We start from the raw sequence: 20,113 nt of genomic DNA, 5'->3' as shown, positions 1-20,113 counted from the left end.
CGTGTGCCAATTTTTATTTTGCCACACATCCATTTGTGGCGAAAAAGGCCTTTTTTGCAGGCATGTTGAAAAATGGGCCTGCGCGCGTCCAATACACACATCTACACCAGCGCAGGCCATTTTTTGGCACACCTTAGTAAAAAGGAACCCTCAGCGAAAAGCTGCAAACCCAGGACTGATCGATTCCTTTTTAATGGCCTGAAACAAGGAGTTACCCCGTGCCAAGAGGGGACTAAGACGTTGCCTCTGGAAGGACTGGGCGCCAGTTTTGCATATGAGATGCTGAGCTTCTCCCCCATGGTGCCACACATACCCCCCAAATTCTATAAATGGTGCCTAGAGTTGCACAGCCAGTTATAGAATAGGGGTCATACATGCGCTTAACATAAGTAGCTAATTGGCACTAAATTGTTACCTAATTGGAGATAAGAACCAGTAAATGGCATTAGTTAACAGCAGCCTGAATAACTGACTTACGCTTGTATTCTGTAAACTGAGCACCTCACTTCTCTTGCACACAACTCCAGGGGTGTGTGGCAGAAGCCTAGCCAGACCTCAATGTTTGGGGGTGAGGGGGTCTGGAGCCCAAAGTGGGTGAGGGGCACAGTTTGGCCCACTACCCTGCTGCAACCCCCGCCCTAACCCCACATATCTTGACTTTTGGGGGTCCCCAACCTCTGTCGCCTTTCTCCAGTGCTGTTCTCTGCGCATTACCTGCCCTGCTTCCCCTCACATCACGTGCATGTTTGTTTTTAATGAAACTGAGGATAAAATGAGTGCCGATTAGGTTTCCAGGAGAGCCACAATAAATATTCACGAGAGAGATTTGCAAGCAGTGGAGGCAGTGCATGCAAATCCTGAAATCCCGACTGCGTTGTGGACGTTGAAAATTGATATTGAGCACCGCTAGCATAGGGAGTAATTGGACGTAGAACATATACACAGAAAACAGAGATTAACAGGAGTTAGGAAGAAGATAAGACTGGTTTAAGACAAAAATTGTATATGGAGGTGGATGTTTTGGAAACAAGTCCTGTTACAGCATCTGCAACCCCTGCGAGTCCTTGAGTATGTGACTAGTTACTTCCTTCTTCCAACAAAGGCTTTGGAGAAGAGCCAGGCGTTCACCCTGCTTCCTGCAGTGGATTCAGGAACACCTTAAGGTTATCAATAGAAATCAAACAAAATAAAACATGGAAAAGAAAATAAGATGATACCTTTTTTATTGGACATAACTTAATACATTTCTTGATTAGCTTTCGAAGGTTGCCCTTCTTCGTCAGATCGGAAATAAGCAAATGTGCTAGCTGACAGTGTATATAAGTGAAAACATTCAAGCATTACTATGACATTCTGACAGGGTGGGAGGATGGGGGTGGGTAGGACCTGGGGTTCCTAGCCCATTATAAACCATAAAGCTGTATGTCTCTGTTGATCACCCCACCCCTCACCTATCCACACCCATCCTGTTAGAATATCAATGATATGCTTTGATGTCCCCATGCATACCTCCGACCCACCCCCATCCTCCCACCCTGTCAGACTGTCATAGTAATGCTTGAATGTTATCACTTATATACACTGTCAGCTAGCACATTTGCTTATTTCCGATCTGACGAAGAAGGGCAACCTTCGAAAGCTAATCAAGAAATGTATTAAGTTATGTCCAATAAAAAAGGTATCATCTTATTTTCTTTTCCATGTTTTATTTTGTTTGATTTCTATTGATAACCTTAAGAGTGGACTAACACGGCTACCACACTCCTCTACTTAGGAACACCTTAGAAATTGTCCATGAAACCTTCATAAGGAGTTTCCCTCTCCCTCATAGGCCATCACTTCTCATTGTAACAGTAGAGAAGTTCCCCTGTGTTCCTTAATATTCGGAGTTTTGTTGCCCTCTTCTGTAACTTAAGAGCATTTCTCCTGTCCTGTATTCTTCTGAGCAGCCCAGAGGTTGGAGGCGGATTCTGTTGATTCATTTGGGATCGTTTTTCTCTTAAGAAAGTGCTGTACTCAATCTTCATATTCGATTTGATTTTACCCAGAATAGTGCCCCAAACACATTATTCACATTCAGTCGAATAATGATTTAAATTCGAATAATCCAGAGCTCTACTGTGCTAAACCCCTACTGAAATAAACATTTGATCTCTGATTTCACGTTGCTTCATTTATTGTTTCTTATGTTAAGGCTCAATGTTCATTATTCGTATTCAGCTGAATAGTAAAATATACCATTCGGTACAGCTCTAGTCTCATGTTTCCATCTTGTGAACCCCTGATGCAGCCTATGTGCAAAGCATAACCATGTCAGATGTTTGTTCTCTAATTCTCCTGCCGTTTGAAATTTTATAAATGAGTATTTCTCTCTGTTTCTGTACTTGTCTGTATATCTGTGGTCTGCTGTGGTTTCCACCGAATTTCCTCCTTGGCCTCCTTCAGCCACAGGCAAGAAACATAACCTATGTGGCCCACATGTGGGGGCCATAGTTTGGGGACCCCTGAACTAGTGTAATCTCTTCCCTGCTTTCCTATTCCTCTAATCTCCAGTGCTTTCTCTTAGCTCTTCACAGTGGAGGAGTGGCCTAGTGGTTAGGGTGGTGGACTTTGGTCCTGGAGAACTGAGTTCGATTCCCACTTCAGGCACAGGCAGCTCCTTGTGACTCTGGGCAAGTCACTTAACCCTCCATTGCCCCATGTAAGCCGCACTGAGCCTGCCATGTGTGGGAAAGCACGGGGTACAAATGTAACAAAAAAAAAATTGAGATGTTTCTATACATATTTGTTGCAGCTCCAGTTGATTCAGAATGCAGCAGCAGCAGCAAGACTCATAGAAGGTTGCAAGCGACAGGACCACATCACACCATTTTTGCAAAAACTTCATTGGTTACCAGTACAATACAGGGCTAAATTGAAAACTCTATGTCTGATCTTCAAGGCCCTGAAAGGAAATGGTCCTGAGTATCTGAAGAATAGAATGATCCTCTACACACCGCCAAGGACACTAAGGTCCTCCCAAGGACTTTCACTAACTACACCCTCTCCAAAAGACATTACACGATGTGATACCCGCAAGCGAGCCTTCTCCGGAGTAGCCCCCACACTCTGGAATGCATTGCCTGAAAGACTATCTACTTCAGGAAGCAGGTGAAAGCTTGGCTCTTCAACCAAGCCTTTAATGGAAGAAGTAACTAACTTGATAGACTCACTCACACACACACACAAGGATTGACTCGGGAAGCACATACTGCAGCGGGACATCTTTATCCATTCCTACCCTAGCTGAGATAATATTTAACCATCTCTCTGACCTTACGTGCAACTTTCTTCAAATCAATCACCTTACTTTCTAACTCTTCCTACTTTCTTACTCATCTATATGTTACATCTTTGCTTTACCCTCACTACCAATTATAATGTTCTATTACGTATTGTGTAGTCATTGCAAGTAGTATACCATGCCATACTTTGCATTGTTAGTTGAATATTTTTACTGCTGTAATTGCCTCCTACTCATGTTTGATCTATTCTTACTGTACACTGCCTTGAGTGAATTCCTTAAAAAAGGCAGTAAATAAATCCTAATAAATAAATAAATAAACTTTGGGCACTGGAGAGATTACTGAGTCCTCTTATCTTCTAGGAAAGAATAGTCACTTTGTGGAAGGGCTAAAAGCGTCTTTGAATTCCACCCTATCTGCAAGTACACGAGAAGAAAAGACCGTTCTGTTTGATTAAACGGAAATTCACAACGTAGCGGGCAATATGCCTTGACTTCTTGGTTATTTCCATTATTCCATATTACACCCATAAGAACCATTCTGACCCCTGAGGCAGGCGTTTGTACGCTAAAACAAGGCCCGTGTCGGGTCATTTTCATATTAAAGGACGACCGTTATCTCTATCCTGAAGGCCAAGTGTTGCTTTTTGTCTGTGTCTTTCTCTTCAGAACAGGACAAGGCGCTTATTACAGGGACTTATTGTAGAAAGAAAGATTTCCTCTTTTGTGGAGGGAAAATTCAGATGGTTCCTGATGTTTCTAAAGCTACTCAAATGAGGCGTAAGCAATTTCTTATTTTGAAACCTGGAGTTATTGCTATAGGAACTATTTTTTTCTTGAAATTTCCTTCCAAATGTTTAATTACCTTGTCAGGAATTAATTATGTTTTCTTTGAACCACATCAGTGGGAAAGAATTTTAATAGATAGGGAAGTTAAACTATGAGATCATAGGTGGTATATATTATCAATGCCTTAACTATCTTCCAGTTCATTTTTTGTTTCTTTTTTCACTTTAAGTGAGAAATGATTTCCTTGTTTCTGCTCCTTTCCTGTGATGTGGGCTGGATTGTTTTCTTGTGGTGCTTGATGTATTTATGATGAATATATTTGAAATACAATTAAAAAAAAAATAAAAAAAATATTTTATCATTTTGATATCAAAAGTCTTATGTACCTGGATTGTTTAATGTCCTCTTTGTATTCTGACCATAAAGGTAATTGATGTGTTGCTTTGGTCCTGAAAATGACTTCCCTATGAAGAAAGGCTAAAGCAGCTAGGGCTTTTCAGCTTAGAGAAGAGACAGCTGAGGGAAGATATGATACGTGTCTATAAAATAACGAGTGGAGTGGAACGGGTAGACGTGAATAGCTTGTTTACTCTTTCCAAAAATACTAGGACTAGGGGGAACGCAATGAAGCTGTTAAGTAGTAACTTTAAAACAAATCAGAGAAAATATTTCTTCACTCAACGTGTAATTACATTCCGGAATTCGTTGCCAGAGAATGTGCTAAAAGCAGTTAGCTTAGCAGGGTTATAAAAAGATTTGGATAATTTCCTAAAAGAAAAGTCCATAAGCCAATATTAAAATGGAGTTAGGGAAAATCCACTGCTTATTTCTAGGATAAGCAGCATAAAATCTATTTTACTGTTTTGGGATCTTGCCAGGTACTTGTGACCTGCATTGGCCACTGTTGGAAACAGGATACTGGGCTTGATGGACCTTCAGTCTGTCCCAGTATGGCAATGCTTAAGTTCTTATGTTTTGAACTGCTCACCCACAGAGATCTCACATTGGTTTGCTTTGTGGGGTCTGTGTAAGTTGATTCTTGTGCTTAGCATCTGGCCCAATTCCTCCTCAACATAACACCCCCCTTTCACTACATAATATATACTACATTTGAGGAAGAGCAAGATAGGATTTCCTTGTTTGCTTAGATTTAGCTCATACCTTTTTCAGTAGTAGCTCATGGTGGAGTTATAATCAGGTACATTAGTTATTTCCCAGGCCCTGGAGGTCTCACTAAGTTTGTACCAGTGAGCTGCATGGGAATGGAGATTGTGGGATTCCCATGGGGATGGAGAAGTTTCTGTGGGATTCCCAGGGAAGTATAGTCAAAATCTCTGGTGAGTCTGGAATGAGGCTCCGAATGCACTGAGAGAGGCAATTGGAGTTCCAGAATGAGGCTTGGAATGCTCAGCAAGGCAGCAGGAACACCAGATTGAGGCTTGGAACACTCATTGGTTGAATAGTGAATACCATTCAAAAAACCAAGGGAGGCTGTCGGGGTTGGGAGGAAACAGAGGGCTGCGAGCAAGTAAATAACAGCGTTGGACGTATGGCCAGCCTCTTCAACTATTAATTGTGCAACACATCTTCTATTTCAAGTGTTTCATCTTCCAGCAAAACACATCACTGATCTCTTTCAACTTGCACATTTGGTACCCTCATCCCAACAGGAATCCTATTTTGCAATTCAAGATCGCTGCCTCAGGGGAAGACCGGAGCTGTAATCCAAAGATTCAAGGCTCTCAGGAAGCCAGTGAGGGAGTCAATGTGAACATCAGATCATCAAGATTTTAAATAGGGAACTCAAGGAGGACAAGGGCATAGAAGAGACACTAAGAGGGGCATAATCGAACGGGGGTGACCATCTCTAAGGACGCCCATCCCCATGAATGGGCGGGGCATCCCATATTGTCGAAACAAGATGGGCGTCCATCTTTCATTTCGATAATACGGTCAGTTACGCCCAAATGTCAATATTTAGGTCGACCTTAGAGAAGGCTTACGTTCACAATGTGTGCTTTCACTTTTAGGTCGACCTAAATGTTGAGATGGTCGACCTTAGAGATGGGCGACCTTGGTTTTCGCCGATAATGGAAACCGAGTACGCCCATCTCAAAAATGACCAAATCCAAGCCATTTGGTCGTGGGAGGAGCCAGCATTCGTAGTGCACTGGCCCCCCTCACATGCCAGGACACCAACCGGGCACCCTAGGGGGCACTGCAGTGGACTTCACAAATTGATCCCAGTGCATAGTTCCCTTACCTTCAGTGCTGAGCCCCCCGACACCTGTACACCACTACCATAGTCCTTAGGGATGAAGGGGGGCTTACATTTACCACCACAAGTGTAAGAGGTATGGGGGGGGATGGGCCTGGGTCCGCCTGCCTGAAGTGCACTGCACCCACTAAAAACTGCTCCAGGGACCTGCATACTGCTGTCATTGAGCTGGGTATGACATTTGAGGCTGGCATAGAGGCTGGAAAAATAGGGGGTTTTTTGGGGTGGGAGGGGGTTGGCGACCACTGGGGAAGTAAGGGGAGGTGATCCCCGATTCCCTCCGGTGGTCATCTGGTCAGTTCAGGCACCTTTGTGAGGCTTGGTCATGAAAAAAAAGGGACCAAGTAAAGTCAGCCAAATGCTCGTCAGGGACGCCCTTCTTTTTTCCATTATCGGCCGAGGATGCCCATGTGTTAAGCATGCCTAAGTCCCGCCTTCGCGATGCTTCTTACACGCCTGCGTGAACTTTGGTCGCCCCAGTGACGGAAAGCAGTTGAGGATGCCCAAAATCATTTTTCGATTATGCCGATTTGGGCGACCCTGAGACAAGGACGCCCATCTCCTGATTTGTGTTGAAAGATGGGCGCCCTTCTCTTTTGATTATGCCCCTGTAAGAGGTCAATATTCAAAGTGCTTTAACTGGCTAGAAATGGCTCCTGGCTGGTTAACTTGCTTGTTCTTGGTAACTGGTCATATTCAGCAGCGCCTAATTGGTGCCACTGAAAATGTCCGGTTAGCACCTACTAGAGATCGTAGGATGGGCACATTGGGAAATCTGCAGAGATGGGGACAAAAAAAGTAATTACTACTGCGGAGATGGGAGAAGATAAATCAAAAGTGAATGGGGACTAGATTATGTCCCCACGCACACTTCAAGAGGAGCTCACTGTGATGAAAACTGCTGCATATATTCAGGCAATGAGGGAGACCACTGGTAAACAAACTGCTGAGAATATTTGCCCATTCGTTTTGAGTATTTTGGCAGAGTATAATCTCCATCGAGCTAGTCTCATCTATGGGACTGGTAATGCAGATAATATCATCATATAATACACATAAGGTGCAACAGGTAATTACTTCTTTACTAAATAAAAATAGCCATTTATGATCTTCTATTTTATATTTCGCCCTACAATAATTTTTAAGAAGTATAAAATTAGATATATATATAAAAAAACTTTTCAGAAATTGAAAAGTTTTATCTAATCTGGCGCATTATAATATATAAGATAGTTTTTATGGTTATATTTTTCATTAACCAATAAGTGACCCATTAATATATGAATAGCTCATCCAATAATAAGTATTTTTGGTTGTTTTCTTATCATCTTATATTGTCCTTAGATATTTTATCTTTTTAAAAAAATGACAAAACTTATTAGACCAATGATCGCAGTTCATTTATCATTGTTATACTTTAGTTTATTTTAAATGTTTATAGATCATTGAATATTTCTTTTTATTTTCTATTTTCCATTGTATAATAAAGTTGTTTTTATTTTAGTTTGATAGATTTATAATTGATACGTTCTAAATTAAAATTATATTTGTTTTAATTTAGACTCCTGACGCAGGCCAGTTGGGCCGAAACACAGCTGTGTCGAGTCATATCACCTCAATAAATCTACCATATTTTTTCGTTTTTTCTTGTGTCGTCTCCTTTTTTTATATTTTCATATTCACATAATTTTCTATATTTTTTGTTGTTGTCTGTTTTTGATTTTCACATATATATATATTTTTTTAAATATATAATTTTTTTTCTTTTCTCCTTTTTTCCTTTTTGTCCTCTCCCCCTTTTTTTTGTGTCATCTTCGCTGTTTTTGATTGCCATTGCTTTTCGCGAGGACAGGTTTCTTCTGTATTTTTGATAATATGAAAGCAGCATTTTGGGATGAGATCTGGATAGGTTGAACAGGTCGTAATCTCAGTCTCTTTCATGGACTCCAGCCACGAAAAACTGAAGCTGATCCCAGTGAGGTAAGAGAGCTTATAACATTGTGCAAAGAGGTGATTTCACTCACTAAGGGAACAAAAGCCAACTGTTCACTGAAGAAAACACTCGAGCAGTGCGTGTCAACTCGGTGGAACAGCTTCTACGGACGTTGAAATCTGTGGCAGAGAATATGGAGAAGGCACATGTAATTATCACAGAACCAGATGCAAACAAGCAAATTCTGACCAAATTTTGTGCAATTGAGGACTCCCTGCTGGCAAAAGTTGTTAAATCAATTATTGTATACTGCTACAATCCCTTTTCCAGGGTTCAGTGCGATTTACGTTCTAGGTGAGACAAAAGACAATAATGTTAGTGTAAGGTATGAGAACAATTAGAGACCATTGGTGTAATGCATGAAACCAACACATTATAGGAAAGGATAATGGATGATAGCAGGAGGTAGAAGTCAATGGATTGTTATGAAGTAGTCTTTGGGAAGAAATAGGTTTTTAGCTCTTCCTGAAGCTAAGGTAGCTGTTTTCTGTTCTGATGGCAATAGGTGGAGAGTTCCATATTTTGACTCCAAGTACAAGAAATAGAGAGCTGAAAATCTTCTGATTTTGAATTGTCTTTTGAAACAGTGACGCTAGCATCAGTTGTTTTTTCAGTCTGTTAGACTGGACCAAACGTAGCAAAGTGGGTTAGTCAGTAGTTCAGAAGTGAAACCCTGTAAGATTTGAAAAACTAAACAAGCAGCTTTTAACCTGAGTCTTTCTGCTACGGGAAGCTAGTGCAGTTTGTTTAGATGAGTTATCAATAGAAATCAAACAAAATAAAACATGGAAAAGAAAATAAGATGATACCTTTTTTATTGGACATAACTTAATACATTTCTTGATTAGCTTTCAAAGGTTGCCCTTCTTCGTCAGATCGGAAATAAGCAAATGTGCTAGCTGACAGTGTATATAAGTGAAAACATTCAAGCATTACTATGACAGTCTGACAGGGTGGGAGGATGGGGGTGGGTCGGAGGTATGCATGGGGACATCAAAGCATATCATTGATATTCTAACAGGATGGGTGTGGATAGGTGAGGGGGGGGGGGTGATCAACAGAGACATACAGCTTTATGGTTTATAATGGGCTAGGAACCCCAGATCCTTGTTAAGTCCTTTCTGTTGGGTGTTAAAATATTCAATCATTCTGACTTCAAAGGTCTTACGTTCTTGTATGGTTTTAAAGTTACCTTTGAGGATTCTCACTGTTGAAACACTAGTATCTGTTCAATCTGTATATTAGTCTAGCACCCTGATGGCGAACCTATGACACGCGTGTCAGTACTGACACGCGTAGCCATTTTCAGTGACACGCGGCCGCATGTGGCCGCATACAGAGAAGCAGCGGAGTTCCTTGCTGACACCCGGGGCGGATCGCCGATGCGCCCCCCCTCCCCCCCGGTGCAGCGCGACCTCCCCCCCCCGGCGAAATCACCCGGTGCATGTTTACCCGCTGGGGGTGTGCCGTGTGCGCTCCTATTGGCTCCCTCCCTGCTGCTCCCTCTGCCCCGGCTCCTCACTTCCGGCCGGCGGAGCAGAGAGCAGCGGAATGCCGTGGGGGACGCATCTCTGAGGGCCCTGTGATCACCATTACCAGCAACCATCATCCAATCTACTGTTCTGGGGTGTCGTGGATTTGTAATTGACCACCATTACTGAGATAGGTGAGGGGGAGGCTGGGAGAGGCGAGGGCATGTGCTATGGGTGCCGTTTCCCGCCATTAGAAATAGCGGCAGCCATCTTAATTTACATAAGGTGGTCAGTTAGGCTAGTTAGGGCTAACAGGCTATCTATAATTCTATCTTCTGTCACTGCCCCCCTGATGGAGAACCCAAAAAATAAAAAACCAAGGTTAAGTAAAGGAAGTGGTAGTAGCAGTAGCCGACCCTTTCAAGAGACATGGACCGAGATGTATGGCATTATAGAAAAAAATGGCAAATCATTTTGCGTTCTATGTACTGAAACGGTAGTAAGCAGAACGTGGAATATAAATAGACATTTTGAAACTAATCATTCCCAGCTCTTGAAAAAAAATGAGGATGAAAGGAAGGAATACATTTCCAGGCAGCTACACTTTTATAAGAGCCAATCTAAGTCCATCCTTAAATTTGTAAAAGGTTCTACAAATTTAACATCTGCAAGTTTGAGCATTGCTCACTCCATAGCTCAGCATGGAAAAGCACTCAGTGAGGGAGAATTTATTAAAGAAACTCTCCTAAGATGTGCACCAGTTCTATTTCACGATATGCAGAATAAAGATGCAATTATTAAGAGAATATCTGAGTTACCAGGAAATTTGGAGTGCCTGGATCCGATTACCAGACACTTTTAGCACCCTGAAAAATATAGCAATGGCTTTACTCACAATTTTTCCCTCTACGTACTTTTGTGAAACCTTATTCTCAGCGTTAAATAATATCAAAACCAACAAAAGAAACAGATTGACAGATGAAGTTAGTAGCGCTTGCTTGGGCTTGAAGTGTACAAAATACCAACCTTCAATTGAAGATTTAGCCAATGAAATTCAGCAACAAAAAAGTCACTAATAGGCAGATTAGTTAAAGAATTCCCCCTCCCCCTCACTTATCTTAGTTCACGGCACCCCACACAAGTTAAATAATATCAAGACCAACAAAAGAAACCGACTGACAGATGAACAAAGAAGTCACTAAGTAGGTAAGTTAAATAATTAGTTTTTGGTTTATTAAATACAGCTTTATATTACAATTATACATTTTTGTTAAACTATAAATATCGCGAAATTATGGTTTTTTTCTCGAAGTGACACACCACCCGAGTTATGCTCGGTTTTTTGGCGAATTTTGACACACCAAGCTCAAAAGGTTGCCCATCACTGGTCTAGCAGCTGTATTCTGTATGATTTGCAGTTTTTTTCTGATATTGACACTCAATACCAAGAAATAGAACATTACAGTAATCCAAGTGAGGTAGGACTAACATTTGGACTAGTAGTGAAAAGGCTTTTTGGTCAAAGAATGATCTGACTAGACGTAGCTGTCTTCTTCCATAGCTGGTTAATACGGAAAGAGAAGGTGGGTGAAGAATCAAGCAAGACCCCTAGTTCTCTGGTTTTAGACTCAACTGCAAACCTTTGACCCTTGGACAAAGATATTGATGATGGGGTCTCAACTCTCTGATTTCAGACTCACAGGACCTTGGTTTTTTGCACATTCAATTTCAGTTTACTGGTCAGAGCCCAGGTGCTAACAGCAGTCATGCCATTCGCTACAGACCGAGTTGTATCTTTGTTTGATGCTGTCACTGATAAGAGAAGCAGGATGTCATCCGTGTAGGATAACAGTAGTTCATCAAGACTCAGGTGTATTGAGGCAAGGGATGACATCAAGAGATTGAACAGGATAGATGAGAGGGGAGATCCCTGTGGGACCCTGCAGTTAGGTGACCAGTAGTTGGAAAGTTGGTTGTTTTGCTTGACAGAATAGCTTCGATTTGAAAGGAATTCACTGAACCATTTCATCACAGTCCCTGTTATTCCTATCTGATCCCAGGGCCGCCAAGAGGGGGAGGCCAGGGGGGCCTGGACCTGGCTTCCAAGGAGGGTCCCGGAGCCGGCGAGCTTCTTCCTGCCTGCTTCCAGGTTTGCCCTCTCCTGATCCCGCACGTTGCCCAGGACTCCGATGATTGCATTAGCGCAATATCATGTGAATGCAGTCATCCCGGCACGGACAGGAGCAGGAGAGGACAGACCGTGGGAGCAGGAAGCTGCTTGCCAACTCTGGACCCCCCCCCCCGGAGGCAAGCACAGAAGGGTAAGGGGGCGGGTTGCAGGAGGAGCGGTGCGAGCGGGAGGTGGCCTGGGCCTGGCTATTTCTCTCGGCAGTCCTGTCTGATCCAGGCGTTCAAGTAGCAATGTGTGGTCAACCGCATCGAACACCACCAATATATGTAATATGTAAACCACTGTGACTGTAACGACACAAAGGCAGTATATGTCAAATCCCATCCCCTTTTCTGTGCACTAAAACTTACCATACCTTGCACAGTCCACGTCTAGTTCATAGTGTTTAGGACACAGCTTCCCAAAACCCTCCAGCCAATCAGGATACCCATTTATTCATGAAGAGATTCACCCAGGATGTGTCCAGCAGCTGCAGCTTGGCATTAAACTTACAGTTTTGTTAACAACATAATAGTGAACTCATCCAACATAAGCATTTGTAGTTCTGATTCATGTGGCTTCCTAACAAAACGTGTCCTGCTCATATTCCTTTGAAAGCTGTAATAATAAGTTGCCCATTTGTGTCAGGCATGATTGAGCGCTGAGTGAGGTGCAGGTGGCAGTCACTGATGAACCTGCTCATTAAAATAGCCAATGAATATTTTAGCAGCGTTCAGACCACTTACTGCTTTTACACTCTTTGGCCTGTAGGGGGCAAACTCTCAACACAAGACTTAAGTTTAGAAGTGATTTAAAATTTTCCACATGGTTTCTTCCTTCCTTAATATCTCTTCTCTCTTTCAATTTCTCATTTGAATTTAATGATTCATTTGGTAGATAACAGAGAACAGAAAAGGCAAGTTGGAATGTTCTGTATTTGGAGAGCTGCTGAACTGAGAATCATCCTCTCTGTAGCTCATCAATTTTATTTCACTCTTTATAATTAGCACTCCTGTAATAACCACTTTATATATTACTTTGGCAACGTGTGTATAATAAATTTTCTTTAATCTGAATCTGCTGGGTGTCACTGTCACATTCAAGTAAAGCTCCCACTCACATCTCTCTTTCAGCAGAGACACAACTCGGAGCTTTCAATGAAAATGTAGAAATCAAACAAAATAAAACATGGAAAAGAAAATAAGATGATACCTTTTTTATTGGACATAACTTAATACATTTCTTGATTAGCTTTCGAAGGTTGCCCTTCTTCCTCAGATCGGAAATAAGCAAATGTGCTAGCTGACAGTGTATATAAGTGAAAACATTCAAGCATTACTATGACAGTCTGACAGGGTGGGAGGATGGGGGTGGGTCGGAGGTATGCATGGGGACATCAAAGCATATCATTGATATTCTAACAGAATGGGTGTTGGTAGGTGAGAGGAGGGTAATAAACAGAGAAATACAGCTTATGGTTTATAATGGGTTAGAAAATGAAAATTATTAGAGGCACAGAAAGGAAAGCTCGGGGAGCAGATGATCTGGTTAATGTTCAAAGCAGACTTGTCTCTGCTACACAAGCCCCAGAATCTGAACTGCTTCTAGGTAGATAATAACCCCCCCCCCCCCCCCCCCCACTTCTCTTCAGCACTAAATATTCTGTGAGCACTGAGCAGAGCTACAGACCATAATAAGATACAGGTCCTGGAACCCCCATGTCTGGGGAAATCCACTGCTTATGTCTGGAAGTGAGAAACAAGAAATGAAACTGTTCCTTCAGATCTGCTGAGTGCTGCTTAGGGACCCAGACTGGCCACTGTCAGAGACCAGATGTTGGGCTCATTCTAATCTTGCATGGCGCAATTTAGAATATTATCAACACATCTACATGTCTAAACTCCTACCCTAGCTGAGATAATATTTAACCATCGTTCTGACCTCATGTGCAACTTTCTTTAAATCAGTCACTTTACTTTCTAACTCTTCCTACTTTCTTACCTATCTATATGTTACATCTTTGCGTTACCCTTCGCTATCAATTATAATGTTCTATTACGTATTGTGTTGACATTGCAAGTAGTATATTATGCCATACTTTTTATTGTTTTTGAATATTTTTACTGCTGTAATTGCCTATTGCTCATGTTTGATCTATTCTTACTGTACACCGCCTTGAGTGAATTCCTTAAAAAAGGCGGTAAATAAATCCTAATAAATAAATAAACAGCCACAGTTACATGCAGGGCTGGTTCAAAGGTATTAGACACCCCTACGTGAACCTTCAGCCTTGCATCCCAAGCCTCTAAGTCTCTTTCAAGCCCCTAAACCCCCTGAGACTTTCATATGGAAATTCAACCATGAGTATCCCAACATCACCAGCCTAGAACCATCCTGTAATGTCTGTTGTAAGCTTCCTTGACTGAGGGAGGAAATGAGAAGGAGGGGGCAGGTCACATGCACTGGCTAATATTGGACGTCAACTTGTTTAGATAATTTGCATTATATGTTGCAAGTGAAGTTTTCTTTATAAGTGATGAACAATACAGCACGTGTTTTTTTGTTACAGTATGACTTAAGTGCCTACATCCTGGTTTTAGTAACCAAGTTAAGTAGAGGAGTGTGGTAGCCGTGTTAGTCCACTCTTAAGGTTATCAATAGAAATCAAACAAAATAAAACATGGAAAAGAAAATAAGATGATACCTTTTTTATTGGACATAACTTAATACATTTCTTGATTAGCTTTCGAAGGTTGCCCTTCTTCCTCAGATGGGAAATAAGCAAATGTGCTAGCTGACAGTGTATATAAGTGAAAACATTCAAGCATTACTATGACAGTCTGACAGGGTGGGAGGATGGGGGTGGGTCGGAGGTATGCATGGGGACATCAAAGCATATCATTGATATTCTAACAGGGTGGGTGTGGATAGGTGAGGGGAGGGTGATCAACAGAGAAATACAGCTTTATGGTTTATAATGGGCTAGGAACCCCAGGTCCTTGTTAAGTCCTTTCTGTTGGGTGTTAAAATATTCAATCATTCTGACTTCAAAGGTCTTACGTTCTTGTATGGTTTTAAAGTTACCTTTGAGGATTCTCACTGTGAAATCACTGGTACAGTGTCCTGGTCCTGTAAAATGTTGACCAACAGGCGTGGGAACCCTGCTGGCACCAGTATTGTTCATATGATGTCTATGTAAATTGAATATTGTCTTAAGCATCTAGCCTGTTTCTCCAATATAGCATCTTTCGTTACATTTTTTACACTGAATGATATATACCACATTGGAAGATGAGCAAGTGAAAGATCCCTTTATGTTGAATATCTTTCCTTAACCAAGTTGAAACACTACTTGTCACCCTGGTACAGTATATGTAGATTATTTGTACATGCTAATAATTTAGAAGCGAGTTACGAAAGATTGGTTGCAGTATCATATAGGACCTAAGGTTAACAGAAACAAGTCGCAATATTGTAAATTCAGCATTATATTTCTTGGCGAGTGTTTAACCGACAAGGGAAGGAAATAACTCCTGAAAGAATCGCGGCCATCCTTAATGTAAGTTTCCCTAAAAACATGACTGCGCTGTGCATATTTCCAAGGCTGACTGTGTTTTGTAGACAATGGATTCCAAATTTCATGCAGATTGCTGAGCCTCTTTATGGCATGTTAAAATAATCCGCCTCCTCCTGAAAACCAGATCAATTAAGCACTCTGAATATGTACAAAGACTGCTAAAAGCTATATTTGCTACCTTGAAAATCTTAAAAGAACACTTTGCTAATACAGACCCACATCAGTGTACTGTGTTTGCAGAGTGGGGAGTAACCCCATTGCAGAAGGACGATGGAAGAAGGATGTTTGTCCAGATAAATTACTTTATCCTATGACTGTATATTTACTTTCAGGACAGCAGACCAACGTGGTAACATAAAACAAAATTTATTCAACGCAGATACATAAAATCAGCATGCAACTTTCCTCTGACCGCCCAACATGGCCACCACGTTTCACTCTCTCAAGGGCTGCGTCAGGGGCTTAACCTGAAACCAGTAGGAACAGTCCAATGTTTTCCCTGTCTGGTTAGTGCAGTACAGCACAGAGAATACAGCTCCTAAGCAGCTGAGGCCTGACACACAGGCTGCTCACAAATGCATTGGACTGTTCCTGCTAGTTTCAGGTTAAGCCCCTGACGCAGCCCTTGAGAGGGCGAAACATAGTGGCCATGTTGGGCGGTTAGAGGAAAGTTGTATATTGATGTTGTATATCTGTGCTGAATCAATTTTGTTTTATTTTACCACGTAGGTCTGCTTTTATTCTCTGCTGTTTTGGGTCGTGCGGACTGCTTGCCTGGGTGCTTTCTGGTACCTTATTTACATTCAGGAGCACACGCTACTGTTGCATGTATGATTTGGTATCATCCACAGTTTCCTGAACATATTGAGGCAGTGGTCATTCACGCTGGGCAGCTGGAAAAAAAGAACACGTTTACAGACCAAGTCTTGCACAGCTCCCCAAGCCTTAGGGGCTGTTTTTGTACATACAAGTTGATTATTCAGAGTTGTCTCTGATCAAAGGGGAAGGGGCTTAAGTGTTTGCTTGTGGTTAGTTCTATTTCTGTTCAGCTTAAAACATAATGCCTTTCTGAATTAAAAAAAATATATATCTGTATCCAACTGTGCTCACATTTCTGCCTGTTTCTCCTTTCCCACACACACAACAACAAATATGCACCGGCCCTGCTGTTTGAGAAGCAGTTGAAACTAAATTTAGGAGAATTTCGTACAGCGTCAAAAATAGTTTAGAAATCATGTAAGAATCATTAAGAATTAACACCACGTCTTAAATATTCTGCATTGTTACATGAAGATACTTATGCGATTTTAAAAAATCTGATATGATACAGACGTTCAAATATTTGAAAGGTATTAATCATTAAACGAACCTTTTCCGGAGATGGGAAGGCGATAGAACTAGAGGACATGAAATGAGATTGAAGAGGGGCAGACTCAAGAAAAATGTCAGGAAGTATTTTTTTCATGGAGAGAGTGGTGGATACTTGGAATACCCTCCCGCGGGAGGTGGTGGAAATGAAAACGGTAACGGAATTCAAACATGCGTGGGATAAACATAAAGGAATCCTGCTCAGAAGGAATGGATCCTCAGGAGCTTAGTCGAGATTGGGTGGCAGAGCCAGTAGGGGGAGGCGGGGCAGATTTCTATGGTCTGTGCCCTGAAAATGGCAGATACAAATCAAGGTAAGGTATTGTAACCAGGTACCTCTAGGTGCAGCCAAGGAGAGAACAATCTCCTCCAGCCACGGGCTCCCGGTACAGTCAAGAAATAAATGTCCACCAGCAACTTCAATCTTAAGGACTTTATTCCATTCAGGTTTCTAGTAGACCTGATACACAGTTCCAACAGCCGCATTCACCTTCAATCTTAAGCACATCTAAGCCACCTGAAAGTGTGTGGCAAATAGTCCCCTTTAAGCAGTAGGCTATCAGCACATATCAGGATTCAATACAGGCTCACAGTCAGCTCCAGTCTGGGCTCTTTATCCAGGGCACAGTAGCAGTAGTTCAATTCCAAATAAAAGCAGTTCATTCTGTTCATCATCACAGTTAAATCACAAAGCAGCAGTTTCTACCTTCTACTCTCTTTACCTTCAGAAGGGGTTCCATACTTTAGGGATTTCTCCTACCCCAAGGGATTCCCTTTTGCATCGGCTTCACTGGTAGATTCAATACTTTAGGGACCTCTATTACCCAAGGGTTTTCAGCCTGCATCTGCTTCACTCTACCCTCATCTCTTCTTCTGCTTCTCTCCTCCCTGGGACTCCTTCCCACCTACCTAATCAATCCCTGGCTTCTGCTACCACAACCAATCATTCTCTTTCCATTAGCTTCCCCCACACCTATACCAGCTGAGCTGAGTATTAGACTAATGATGAGCTCCTGCACACAGGGTTTCCTATCTCTCTTTCCCCCTAGTGGCAGCCAATCTACACGTCCTGCCAGCTTACACCCATGTCTTCCCCTATTGCAGCTAGGAGTCCAGCCCGGGTTCTTCATCTCACCCCCTGGCTCCTTGCCTGCAATGCCTTCTGGGACTTGTATTTCAGGCTGAAACTGCCTTAACCCAACTATCCTGGATGTGACTCTATCACAGTATACACAAAAAGTAGCACACATGAGTTTATCTTGTTGGGCAGACTGGATGGACCGTGCAGGTCTTATTTTAATGCCGTCATCTACTATGTTACTATGTTCATACAAGTTCAAACGAAGTTATGTCCGTTTAATGGTTTTCTTGTTGCAGGTTCTGTGCACAGTTGTTTAAATGTTAGGAGATTAAAGTTATACATTATGCTTTGAATTGTATGGAATGAAGCTATGGGAAGGAATTGTCTAAGTAGCAACTTTAGTTGAAATGTTTTATATGGTTAAGGTTAAGGTGGTTGAAAGAACTGTATTGATAACATGTGATCGATTGCAATTTGTTACTAGCAATTGCGAGAGTTATGATAACAGCGTAACAGAGATAAGATGGATGTCAGCAAAACATAGTAAGCAGAATGTTTAGAAAGGAATAAAGTCGCAGGTTGATATGAGTAATGGAACACATATGACGGGAAGTAAATTACAATATGCACTTTTAGGATAAGCAAGAATTGTAAATAATTTTATTAGCACAGTAAGGGAACAGGATATGCTATACCCTGTAGATACAGGGGAAATTAGAAAATTGTATATATGTAGATAAACACGTGTGTGCATTGTGACAAGGAAGGAGTGAAGAGATGGACACTTCTTGAAGGTACGTTTCTTCTTGAATCTGGCCTCTTAAGCATATCAGAACCTTTTGGACTCCGTACACCCTCCCATAGGTGAGGTGGGGTGCAAACATTCCCATAAAGCAGGGCAAGGCTTTTACCCTGTTTGGGAGCTAAAATTGTTTCTTCTGCTTTAAAGACAATCGGGCTCATTTTCAAAAGAGACAGATGTCCAAAAAGTGACATAAGTCAGCACTTGGACGTCTATCTCACAGAAATGTCCAAATCAGTATTATCGAAACCTCTTTTTGGACGTCCAGATCTCAAGGGAGTGTGCCAGGGGGCACGTTCGAGGCGGGACTTGGGTGTTCCTAAGACTTGGAAGTCTTTCAGCCATAATGGAACAAAGCAAAAACGTCCAGGACTTAGACGTTTTGAGCTAGACCTATTTTTATTACGAATAAGCAGGGCCGTGCCGACACGGTAAGCGAGGTAAGCATGGCAGGAGGGCGCCATCCTCTGGGGGGCGCCCCGCCGCACCATGCTTACCTCGCCCTCTTCTCCCCAGATCCTTGTCCTTTTTTTTTTGTTTAAATTTACCTCTCCGGCGCATGGCAGCGTAGCGTTAGTGAGGAGGCGGCGCTCCCCCGCCCCGACGTGTCAGTCTCTTCCCTTCGCTCGGTTCCGCCTTCTTCTGACGTCAGAAATGACGTCAGAAGAAGGCGGGACACTGAGCGAAGGGAAGAAGACATGTCGGGGCGGGGGAGCGCCGCCTCCTTCTCACTAACGCTACACTGCCGCGCGCCGGAGAGGTAAATTTAAACAAAAAGGAAAAGGATCTGGGGAGAAGAGGGCGGGTAGTGCAGTGATCGTTTTCGGGGGGGGGGCGCCGGCGGGGCCAACTGCAGGGGGGCGCCGGAGACCCTAGGCACGGCCCTGTGAATAAGGCACAAAAAGGTGCCCCAAATGACCAGATGACCACCGGAGGGAATCGGGGATGACCTCCCCTTGCTCCCCCAGTGGTCACCAACCCCCTCCCACCCAAAAAAAAAATTTAAAAACATTTTTACAGCTTCTGTGCCAGCCTCAAATGTCATACCCAGCTCCATCACAGCAGTATGCAGGTCCCAGTTTTTAGTGGGTGCAGTGCACTTCAGGCAGGCGGACCCAGGCCCATCCCCCTCACCTGTTACACTTGTGGTGGTAAATGGCAGCCCTCAAAAACCCACCAGAAATCCACTGTACCCACATGTAAGTGCCCCCCTTCACCCCTTAGGGCTATGGTAGTGGTGTACAGTTGTGGGGAGTGGGCTTTTGGGGGGGGGGGGTTGTGTGGTTCAGCACCCAAGGTA

Source organism: Microcaecilia unicolor, chromosome 8, assembly GCF_901765095.1.
Source record: "Microcaecilia unicolor chromosome 8, aMicUni1.1, whole genome shotgun sequence".
Lineage (NCBI taxonomy): Eukaryota > Metazoa > Chordata > Amphibia > Gymnophiona > Siphonopidae > Microcaecilia > Microcaecilia unicolor.
Note: the sequence above shows the minus strand (reverse complement) of the source record.